Source organism: Petaurus breviceps, unplaced genomic scaffold, assembly GCF_028583685.1.
Source record: "Petaurus breviceps papuanus isolate PSGF00001 unplaced genomic scaffold, PetGlider_PUasm1.0 79, whole genome shotgun sequence".
Lineage (NCBI taxonomy): Eukaryota > Metazoa > Chordata > Mammalia > Diprotodontia > Petauridae > Petaurus > Petaurus breviceps.
Window position 1 is genome coordinate 11711841 of NW_027186523.1, and position 12074 is coordinate 11723914.

General features: G+C 36.6%; 1 pseudogene; it reads left to right on the forward strand.

Annotated features, from left to right (window-relative positions):
• The first annotated feature begins 552 nt into the window (after positions 1-552).
• LOC138175741 (small ribosomal subunit protein uS19-like) lies at positions 553-1066 on the forward strand (annotated as a pseudogene).
• Positions 1067-12074: the final 11008 nt, after the last annotated feature.

The window sequence follows — 12074 nt, forward strand, 5'->3', positions numbered from 1 at the left end:
TTTTCTCAAGATTCCCCTCATGTTTTCCCTAGTCCCACTCATAACAAATAACTACAGTTGAAGAAAACAAATCAAAACATTGGCCACAGAGTGTTTTAGCACAGCTTTAAGTACCTTACCTTAACAAAAATTCATAGATTTGTCTTAAAAAGTGACCTTCGTAAGACATTGTTTTATAGATGTATATTCTCCCCTTTCAGCTATTTTTATTCTTTCCATCACTCTTACCAATGACTTTCTATGTCCAAAAGAATTTTCTGTATTGCACATATCACATTTTCTTAAGTAATCAAATATCAAAGGTCCATGTGTTATTAAATTGCTTTAGGATTCATATTTGATTAAGAGGTGACCATTTAGGGGCGGCTAGGTGGTGCAGTGAGTAAGAGCACCGTCCCCAGAGTTGAGGACCCAGGATCCAGTTCTGGCTTCAGATACTTAACACCCACACACATACAAAAACAACAAAACAAACAAAAAAAACTGGCCATGTCACCTTGGGCAAGTTACTTAACCCCAACTGCTTTAAAAAAAAAAAAAAGATGGGACAGCAGACAAGATGGTGGAAGTGGAGCAGAAGAAGAAGCGAGCCTTCCGGAAGTTCACCTACCACAGCGTTTACCTGGATCAGCTGCTGGACATGTTCTATGAACAGCTCATGCAGCTGTATAGCACTGGACAGCGATGGCGACTCGACAGGGGTCTGAGGCACAAATAGCATTCCCTCCTGAAGCACCTGAGGAAGGCCAAGAAGGAGAATCTTCCCCTTCCCTTCCCCCCACCCCTCCCCCATGGAAAAGCCTGAGGTAGTGAAGACACATCTTGGAGACATGATTATCCTGCCTGAGATGGTGGGAAGTATAGTGGGCGTCTATAATGGCAGGACCTTCAGTCAGGTAGAAATTAAGCCCAAGATGATTGGACACTACCTGGGCGAATTCTCTATCACCCACAAGCCTGTGAAACATGGCCGACCAGGCACTGGAGCCACCCACTCCTCTCGTTTCATCCCTCTCAAATAACCCAGATCCCAACAATAAAAACAAGAAGATTCTTAGAAAAAAAAGGGGGGGTGACCATTTGTTACAACACCCTGAAGTCTATGGGGTATGGTTATATCCTAATAAGCTCCCATTTTCTTTCTTTTTTTTTAAATTTAATTTGTTTGTTTCCTTTTAGTTTACAGGATTCAATTCCACAATTCCTTGACTTTCACATTTTGTCCCTCTCCCTTTCCTCCCCACCATGGTGACATATAGTCAAGTATAGGATCTGTAAATACTTTCACATTATACATTAGTCAGGTTATAAAGACAGATTGTATCAGATGGAATGAAAAATGGTAAAGTGGACATAAAACCAAACAAGAAAAGGAAAAAAGATCAGCTATTTTGCTTCCATCTGGATATAAATTCAGTTCTTTCTAGTTCTTCCTCTGGATGCACACATTTCTCTCTGTCATGAGTCTTTTGGGATTGACATATCACTGCATTGCTGAGAAGAGTCCAGTCTATCAAAGTTGGTCATCACACATACATTGTGTCTGTAATTGTGTACAAGTTTCTCCTGGTTCTACTCTTCTCACTCAGCATTAGTTCGTATAAGCCTCTCCAGGTAAATATGAAGACCGTCTGCTCCTTGTTTCTTATATCACAATAGTATTCCATAACATGCATATACCACACCATATTCAGCCATTCCCCAATTGATGGGCACCCCCTTAATTTCCAATTCTTTGCCACCACAAAAAAGAGCTTAAGCTCCCATTTCTAATGGCTTATTTTTTTTTCAATCAAATCGAAAATGAATATGTTTGAAAAAAAAAAACCTGTAGGGAAAATCAAAGGATGCCATAATCTGATTTTTTTGGTGTGTGTATGACAGAACCAGGGGCTTTAATAAAACCTTTAGCCTACAAAATGAGTTCTTAACATATACATTACTTTTAAAAGACTTTGGCAACTTTTACTTTTAAAAAAAAATAAGATCTTCTGCCTTGGATTTTCCCATATTCAATGTTCTCTCCATTAATTATTGATGTTTATGTTGGTGGTGGTTTGGGTGAGTGGGGAGTACAAAGAGGAGGGGACATAGATCTATGATTTCACCAATATAGGGAGTTCTCAGAGTCAAAACACCCTTTACCCGGCACAAATGTGAGCCCTTAAAGAGTTGCTTGGGAGCATTCAATGCTAAATGACTTACCCATGATAGCAAAACTACTAGGTGTAAAAGGTTGAACTTAAACCTTGTTATTCCTACCTCTAAGGTAAGTCTTTAATCTACTATTCTAAGCATGCTTACTTTAGGCAAATGGCCAAGTCAAGGTAAATTAAAATTTATGCTGCATATATGAAATCAGAAGGAATAATTTCCCTAATGTCATTGGAAATCATCAATATTTATCTCTTGACATTTAAATCAATCTGGATAATCAAACAAACCTTACTTACATTTCTTTGGAACACTGAATATACCCAAAGACCTTTTAAATGTGTGCTCTGTCTCTTCTAAGACAAATCATTTTGCAAGTGAATTGACTAAGTGGAACTATGTGTGTCCCAAGTTTATGATGTAAGAATAACCCTTGTTAGGAATGTTCTGTATATTGTGTGATGAATGATCCTCTTCTCCTATGAGATGCTCTAGAAATATTTTTAGTTGTGATTACTGCATAAGAAATTCATGAATAAGTTTTTATTTTCCCTGTCATTTTTATCCCACATTATTCTGGGGATTTTTAGATGAATGATTTTATTCATTGACAAAGAAGCTTGATTGGACAGGTGTTTTGGTTCATTAACCTCATGATAAGTTCGTGTTATCTGCATAATTATTCTCATTGCAGGTTGGGATTTGAGAGTAGCTCTCTCACATCAAGGAAACAAATTGCCTTGTCTTAAAAGATAACATTTTTAGAAAATTTAATTGATGGCTTTAGAATCCTATAAATGACAAAGTAATTGTGTTTTTCTTTTGTACGCTATTTTATAAACCTTACAATGTGCATTATGAGGTACCTGCGACAGACTGCCAGTTGTGCAGATCAGTTTCTTTGGCTCCATCTAATATAAAACAGGACTAAAGCAAAGAACTATAATTACAATTATCAGATTTTAATGAGCAATTGTCTATTAGCGATCCCTCCCCATCTTTAAAGGTAGATAATTTAAGAAATTACAAATAACTGGTGCCCATTGCTTATTGCATTTCATTAAATAAAATGAAAGCTCAATCACATAACATCCTGCTACAATGATTTTACAATAAAGATTTCCCTCTTTTTAGGCAAACCTTATATATTTATTTCTATGACGAGGGAGAACACTAGCCTATACTTTCTGATGATTTGCCATTTTCAGGAAAAGAAAGATTTATGCATTTTCCACTTTTTTCCCTTCTATAGGCACCAATAATTTGCCACAAAATAATATGATAGTCATTTTTTTTTAAATTGAAATCTTCGAGTACTCCCAATTAATCTATATGTATACTTTTTTGTATATTGCTGTTTGCATATAGTTTCTCCCATCCCCCCATTAATAGACTTTAAGTTCCTTGAGTAGAGTATTTGTTTTTGTCTTTCTTTTGTATCTCCAGAGCAAAGTCCAGCACTTATTACATAATAATTACATAATAAATGCTTGTTAACTTGATATAAAGGACACAGATGAAACAAGTATGCAATATAGCACCTGCCCTCAAGCTCCTTATAAAGGGATCATTTATATTATAGTTCAAATTCCAATCTCTTTGAATTCTTTTGCCTTTTGTTGATTATTTCTAATTTATCTTAAGTAACTTGTTTGCTCATAGTTGCTGCATATATATTTTCTCTCCCATTAGCCTGTGACCTCCTTGAGAGCAGGAACAGGGTTTTTGCTTTTGGTGGTTTGTTTTTATTATTATTATTTTTACTCTCTTTGTGTTCTTAGCATGTAGCCCACTACCTGGCAAACAAAAAGTGCTTAATAAATATTTATTGACACCTAATAGTTGAAAAACCACAGCCAAGTCATTCAACATCTCTAAGTGTCAGTGAATAGAGAAAATAATAGCTGGAGAACTAACCTCAAAGCATCATTTCTAGGATCATATTCTTAGAACTAGAAGGAGCTTTAGAAGTCATCTGGTCCAACAGGCATATTTTATAGATGATGAAATGAGTTTCACAGTAGTGAAGTTATTCTCTTTCAGTCACATATGTTTTAATTAACAAAAGTGGGATTTCATCTGAGATTCTCCTTCTCTAAAACAGGGTTTTTCTCACAGCATCAGACTTGGAAACTCAAATGAGGTACTGTGAATAAAGCAGTCAATGAACCTCAAAGCATGTAAATCTTCATTATTACTGGTAATAAAAATCTAGTTGTGAACACAAGGGCAATATACATGAAGTAATTAGAGAACAATTAATTTCTAACCTGTGGGTCAAAGTAAAAATGTCATAGGAATTCAGAGACTGAAGAAGGGCAGTTATTAGGTAGAGTTTCATAGCTGTGTTGGGACATGAGCCAAGCTTGGTAGGACATACTATTTAGACCAGCAGAAAAAGAGAATTCTAGGTCAGAGAAATGACATGAGCTGTTCCTCTATAGACAGAATGATCACAATGTACGTGGGGGACAATGAGGAGATCATTCTGATTTTAGCCAAGCATACTTATTGAAGATCCTGGAAAAAATAAGATTAAATGGAGAGAATGAGTTTAGGTAATGGAGGATCTGGAAAGACAAGAGGAATGTCTATAGACAATAAGACTCATAAGCAAAGTATTTTTGGAAACTATGGTAACATTTTGAGCATACTTTATTTTTAAATTTAATGATTTTTAAAAATTAATTTTAATTGAAGAAAATAATGAAAATAGTTTCAGCAAGAGAAATCATTCTGAGAAAATATCCATAGCAGAGCTCCTTACATATAGCTGGCATCGGTAATAATTGAATGTCTGTGGTATAGTGAGTATAGCACTGGATTTGGACTCAAGGAGACCAATGTTCAAATCCCAACTTTGCCAGCTGTGTTATCCTGGGTAAGTTATTTAACCTCTTTGGGCTTCAATTAGCTAAACTATAAAATGAGGGGGTTGAACTTGATGATCTCTAAAATTCTTTCTAGCTATAAAGTCTATGTTTTTATCATTGTTTTGTTTTAACTTGCTGAATAATAAATCCATTGTTAGAAACATGAGCAGGCCTTAGTCAGAAAACATAGTAGTCATAAACTGGAAATCACTTCATTGTGTAATAGAAGGAACACTGAACTGGGAGCCTATGAACCCCAGTATGTCAAGTAACTTCTTTGAGCCTGAGTATCCTTAGCTATACAATTAAGGAACTGCAAAAGATGTGTACAAGGTCATCGCATGGTGGTGACTGGAGTCACTGCATCCTCTACGGCATGAAGGTGAAGTACGTTCAATTTCACCACTCCCCCAGAGTTCTCCAGTACCCTTAAAAGGAATGGGGAGGAGAAGGGGGGAGTGTATAGGCTTTCTGTCATTGTCTCCAGCCCCCACTGATGATGTTTCCTCAAGTGTTGGGGGTAGTCTTCCTGTATATCCCAGAATCTTCCTTACCCCTCTGTGGTGGTGGTGATGATGGTGGTGGTAGTGATGGTGGTGGTGATGCTGAGGATTGCCATGGTGGTGGTGATGATGATGATGATGATGATGATGAAGGAACAAGAATTTACATATTGTCTCCTATGAACCAGACACTATAATAAGTGATATACAAATATCTCATTTGGTTTTCACAACCCTGGGAGGAAGGAGCTATTATTATCCCCATTTTATAGCTGAGGAATTTGAGATTGAACAGAAATTAAATACTTGCTCAAGACTATAATCTAGTAAGTATCTGAGGTGAATTTTGAACCCACATCTTCCTGAATCCAGACCCAGCTCTCAATTCACGGAGCCACCTAGCTGCCTCAGACAGTGTTCATATTCTTTATGATTGTACATCAGTCTACAATAGTGGGTGGCATCAATCACTGAGTTGTTGTGGCTGAAAAATCCCTGCCTCAATAAATCATCTTTTGATGAGCCTTATCAGAGCTCTGTTAGACTGGTCCTTGTATTAAAAACACATAGCTACTCCATGAAAGTCTTTTGAGGCTAGCAGGACAGGCCAGACCATATGCTCCTTTGGCAGAGCTTTTTAGAGCTCAGGGTAGTGTCAAATAATGGTCAGGATGGTTAAGAAGGATATTAGCGGAAGGAAAAAAAAATTAACAGACAGGAAAGAATGGGGGAAGGAAGGAAAAAAGGAAGGAAGGATACAATGGGTGATATAAATAGAGAAGAAAAAAAAGAAAGAAGAAAAGAAGCTGTTAAAAATTACATAACTTAAATTGTCTCCCAATAAATTACTAATTTAATAAAAATTACTGACAAGTAATTATGTAGTTGAAAATATAATTTGTTGTCAAAGAAAGCAAGTGCTTTTTTGTTTCAGCAATATAGTGTAATTAGTAATTATAGACATCACACTAAAAAAATGAAAAGTGTCTTGTATACAATTGCAGAATGATGCATTGCAACTTATCACAATATTCATTTTCACTGGTCTGTGGTATTTAATTAAATGTTAACTGATATTTTATTAAGATTTTATTCTTTTTTCTGAGTGGTTCATCTTCAGAATAGTATTTTCAAAAACTTTAATAGCTAGCTTTTAGTTTAGTGCTTTATTCAATCTTTCATTCATTAAAAGCTATATAAATGTTAGCTTTTATTATTAATTATTACTAGTATTTTCTTCAGTGTCTGTTTTTGGCCCTGCCTATGAAAGGAAGTGGGGTGGGGTAGGTTGTTACCTAATGCGGGGAGTAATTGTGGACTGGGAGGTCATAACTGTGCAAGTTACATTGTTGTATTTGTTTTGATTAACTTCTAATACTATGATTAAATAGTTGAACATAGTTGTGCCTTTTTACACGAGCTCAACTGAAAGGAAACAGGGATAGGACAATGGTGCTTGAGTAGGGTCAGGCCTAAGTCATGGTCTGATTCATCAAATCCACACATAAACCAATGTCAGACTCTAAAAAAATATCTGGGACACCAAGCAAAGGAGCAGATTAAGAGAGGTGGAGGTGAACAGCACAAATAGCTTATGGAAAAAAATACTGTGATACAAAGAAATAGATTGGTTCCTCATAGACTGGTCATATGCTCTGAAGTAGATAAACAATACAGTTCAGTTCAGACACTACACAAGAGGAAATGAGCAGAAAAAAAAAGTCAGACATAGGACCATAAAAACTAGCTTTGTGACCTTGGGCAAGTCACTTAACCCCAATTGCCCTCCAAAAAGGAAAAAAAAAGACTTAGGACCATAGAGTTAAATACTGGTAGTGTCAGCATTAAAAAGAAAACAAGCTTCCTCTTCCTATATTTTCCTATCAAATGTGCCTATATTAACATATCCCTCCTCAACTTAGCAGTCTGGCTTTTCTAATGAATAGTATCTATCTTCATTAACAATTCTTTATTCAAACTAGTATTTTGTGGGAGATGGAATATAGATATGTTCATAATATTGCTATTAAATATTATTTTATAAATATATATTAATATATTAAATCAAGTCAACACAATTTAATATAAGTCAACACATGATTTGTAAATAAGCAAAATATTTACCACCATCATTGTGTGTGCTATCTCTGACTATTTTTGCTTTGTCTTCTACTGTCATATTGAGATGCCTTTGGACTTGTTTTTTCTTTTGGAAAGCAGTTGGTTACTCAATGAGATTTTCCAGGCAGTCATCAATCACATAGAATCTTTCATCCAAAGGAAGAAAAGCAATACATAAAAATATCATTTATTGCTCACAGCACTGATCCTTCTCCCATTTCTTCCACCCCCATGTACACTTTTCTCCATCAATTTCTGCATAAGCCCTTTTCCATCTAGCATTATATAGTGCCAAATAACAAAATGTTGCATTTTAATAAAGAACTACAGTATTGGGCTATTACAGTGCCTCTTAACCTTTCTGGAATCATCACTTAAGACTTCCCTTTAATATATCACTCTTATTTATTAGAGGAACACTCTGATTTAGAGCAGAAGTTGTGTGCTCACACACACACACAACACACACACCCTTTCTCCGTCCTCCTCCATCCTATATTTTTTCGGTAAGTTTTTAGTTATTTTTTTAATTTATTGGATAAAACAAGCCTTTTTATTTATGTAGTATAGTAAAAACAGCTGATTGCACATGGAACTGCAAATCTATTATATACAATTTGCTATTCTTTTTAAGTATATAATAGAGTTATCATGTAATTTTTATTGTTTTTTCCCTTTTTTTCTTCCCTCTCTCCCCTGTCCATTACTTCTTTCTAGGGAAGTACTTGATCCATATTTATTTTTTCCTCTGCTAAGGAAAGGAGGTCTGTGCATAGAAACAGAGATCAAAGTCAAGCTTAAGTATAGCCATTTTTGCTACTACTATTAAATCAGTGTCTTGCAGAGAGTAACTACTTAATTTATGCTTATTGATTGGTTCATTAATTTATTGATTGATTAGAGCTCTCTATATTCTACCTCTGTCCTGGATGTGCCCAGAAGGTTAAAAAAAGAAGCCCATGGTATGTATAGCTGAACCCTTAGTTGCCTGCCCTCCTTTCCTTCCCTGATGATGATGATGATGAGGAGGAGGAGGAGGAGGAGGAGGGAGAGGAGGAAGAGGAAGAGAAAGAGGAGGACAAGGAGGAGAAGGTAGAAAAAAAGAACAAGGAGGAGGAGAAGAATGAGGAAGAGGAGAGGGAGGAGAAAGAGGTAAAGTACCATGTTCTAATGTCAGAGATCTAATTAACATCAGAACCAAGTTTAAGTTTCTGGCGTCCTAAACCAGTGCTCTTTCTACTAGTCCCAACCATAGTCACCTTACCTCAGAAATTCTTTCAACTCAGCATTACCTTAAAAGTCATATAAAATGCATAAATTGATGAAGGTGGTAATAAAAGTGAAGGATTTGTCATGACATTTTTTTTCCCTTTTGGGGGAGTGGTGGTGATGGTACAACATTAAAAAAATATATGAGTTCCCTCTCCTAATCTAAGCACTTCCTCACGCACATTACTATAGACTGGCAGGGTGAGTACAAAAAGATACTTGCCAAAGGACGTTAAGCAGAATATATCTACTAGCAAGAATTTTGATGGGAGAAACTAGGACTCTACACTCTAAGTAGGATGAGGAAGATAGCATATCAGCTACCCCCAAGAACTTTCTTTGCCACATGGACTGCTTTGAGCTCTATTCTCCACCATCACCATTTCTGTACTCTGCCTAATAATTGCATTTATTCTACCGTGCTCAGATGTAATGGAAGTTAACATTTTGCATGATGTTCCAATTCCTAAGAAAGACTGTATTCCCTAACTGATGCTCTTTGTGCAAGAAAGACTGGGGTGGGTGAGGGGAGGTTACAGTTGTAGCAGTAGACTTGCCAGCAGAATCATTTTGTAAAATCACTGGTTTGTGTTAAATCCTTATGCTAAGGAAAGGAGGGGGCAGCTGGGGCCCAATTTCATTATCTAACAGATAGTTCCAGAGCGTATAATGGTTAATCATCTATTAAATAAGAACCTTATGGTTGCTGGTACACAGAACACTGAATCTACCATCCTCCATTTAACTGCTTTAGATCAACTAAGTCACCCAACTATTAGGGCAACTGCCTTTGCCCCAATACAGGAAGATGTGAAGATGAAGAATTTAAAACCTGAATTCCTTGGGTATATTATAAATGTGGAGAGTCATTAATACAAATGATAGGAATGAGACAGTGATTGAAACATCTTCCACTTGTGATGTCAAGGTTAAGTAATTGTGGTGTAAAAATGAATAGGATCTCAAAGGTTCAGTATTTATGCAAGTAAACCTTTGTTAATTCTTTAGTACATAAGAAGTGGTGGTTAATGGGTGCTGAGGAGAATATACACACACACAAACATATACATATGTATATATGCATATATATTCATATGTATATAAAATGTATATAGATAGGGTGATACATATATACAATCAGCTCTATAGAGAAAGAGATCCTATTAATTCACATGCTATCGACAAAGGAACAGCTCTACAAATTCTATTCTTTATTTTCTTTGTTGTAGTTATTACTCAATTAATAATGCTATATAACTATTTCTCTGTTAAAATATAATGTCCTTGAGAATAGGAATTATTTCATTCTGGTATAGCACCTCCTTGGTGATGAATAATGATGCTATTGTAGGAACAAACCTCACATTTCATGGCCAGTAGGAAGGAAAGAACTGAAGGGCAGGGATACCCCATTTGCTATATCTATGGAATTCTAGATCAGCAACCAAACAAATGAGTCTTCGTGGCTAACAGGGAGGACCTTTCCATAATGAATCCCCTAGAGAGTGCACACAAACACTGTGCAGTGCAGTAGTTGACATTTAATCAATGCTTATTGAGTTTTGATTAATTGACTTATTGGAGAAGGGTCTGCACCTGACAGTAGTACTAAGTTTAGGACTGCCTTCCTCTCTATTCATAAGTTGTCATGGACAGCTCATTCTGGCTACTCTAGATTTTAAAAGAGTGACCCTGGGAGTTATACATGACTGATTTTGGCGATAGTGTTGGGAATCCTTTTTTCTAACGAATTATATTCCCTTCTTCACCCCTAGTGGATTTACTATTTATGGGGCATGCCCTCTAATCCAAATGAATTGGTATTAGGACCAGCACAAATTTGAATACCTAGCGGATCTTTGTCCTATACTGGGAACTATCCATGTTCCATTTGCAGCTGTGCTTGGTTTCAACTCCAGGGAATCACCCAGATTAAGCTAATCACCTGAAATTTCATCAGTATGTGGCCACCTCAGCTTTGGATAATCAACACCTTCATAGCTCCCTCAGCCTTTCCTCCATTCTGATTGGAGGGCTCCATGGTGGAGTACTAAGCTCCTGCCTAATCTTTCTATATAGATTATATAGAGACCTGAGACTTGTACTTTTCAGCTAACTTTCTATTTCCTATGTGCAGTTATGTGTACTGGATAGTTTTTGATGCACCACACCCCACCCACACTTTCCAGCTTCCTATTTGTGTATTGTCTCTCTCCGTTAGATTGCAAGCTCCTTAAAAACAGGGATTGACTTTCTTTTTATTAGTTGAATCCCCAGCAATTAACACAGTGCCTAGCACATGGTTGAAAACTGAATAGATGCTTATTAAATTTATTGCATTATTGACAAAACAATTTTGGAAAAAAAAGCAAAACAGGTTAGAGATCAGAGAATTGATTCTTTGGAAAGTGTGCTAATTTGGAGCCAGAGATCCTACATTCAAATCCAACTTCTGTTCTTTAATTGTGTGATTATGGACCTGTAGAAAGACTGATGAAGTTGGATCCAAAGGATTTGTGTTCAGATCCCATCTCTTTTACATGTATAACTTCAGGGAAGTCACTTAACCTTATTAGCATCAATTCCTCACCTGCAAAATAAAAGGCAGCTCAGAATTAATGTGCTGCTTTTGGGGGGGGGGAGTGGGGACCCTCTATTTATGAAGAGTTTGGTGCAACCTAGACTGTAGATCAAGACTTTTTAAACTTTTTCCACTAGTGACCTCTTTCAACAGCATTCTTTAATGTTGCATGTCCTGACGGTATGCAAAGTGCAAAATGCCCATGCCTTGTGTTCTGAACTAAGGCTGCACATAAAATGCCAGATGCAATTTGGGCAAGTGCTACCAGAAACACATTGGATTCATTACCCATTTGATTTTTAATTAAATTTTGGTTGTTACAGATTCAGAATCCTTTCAGTAATGACATTTTTTTTTTGCAATGCCAAATAGGGTCCCAACTCACAGTTAAAGAAGTGCTACTTAGCCAAGAGTCAGGAGGACCTGAGTTTGGATCCAGCCTCAGACACTCAACACACACACACATAAAAAGCCTAGCCGTATGACCTTGGGCAAGTTACTTAACCCCAATTGCCCTCCAAAAAGCAAAGAGAGAGAGAGAGAGAGAGAGAGAGAGAGAGAGAGAGAGAGAGA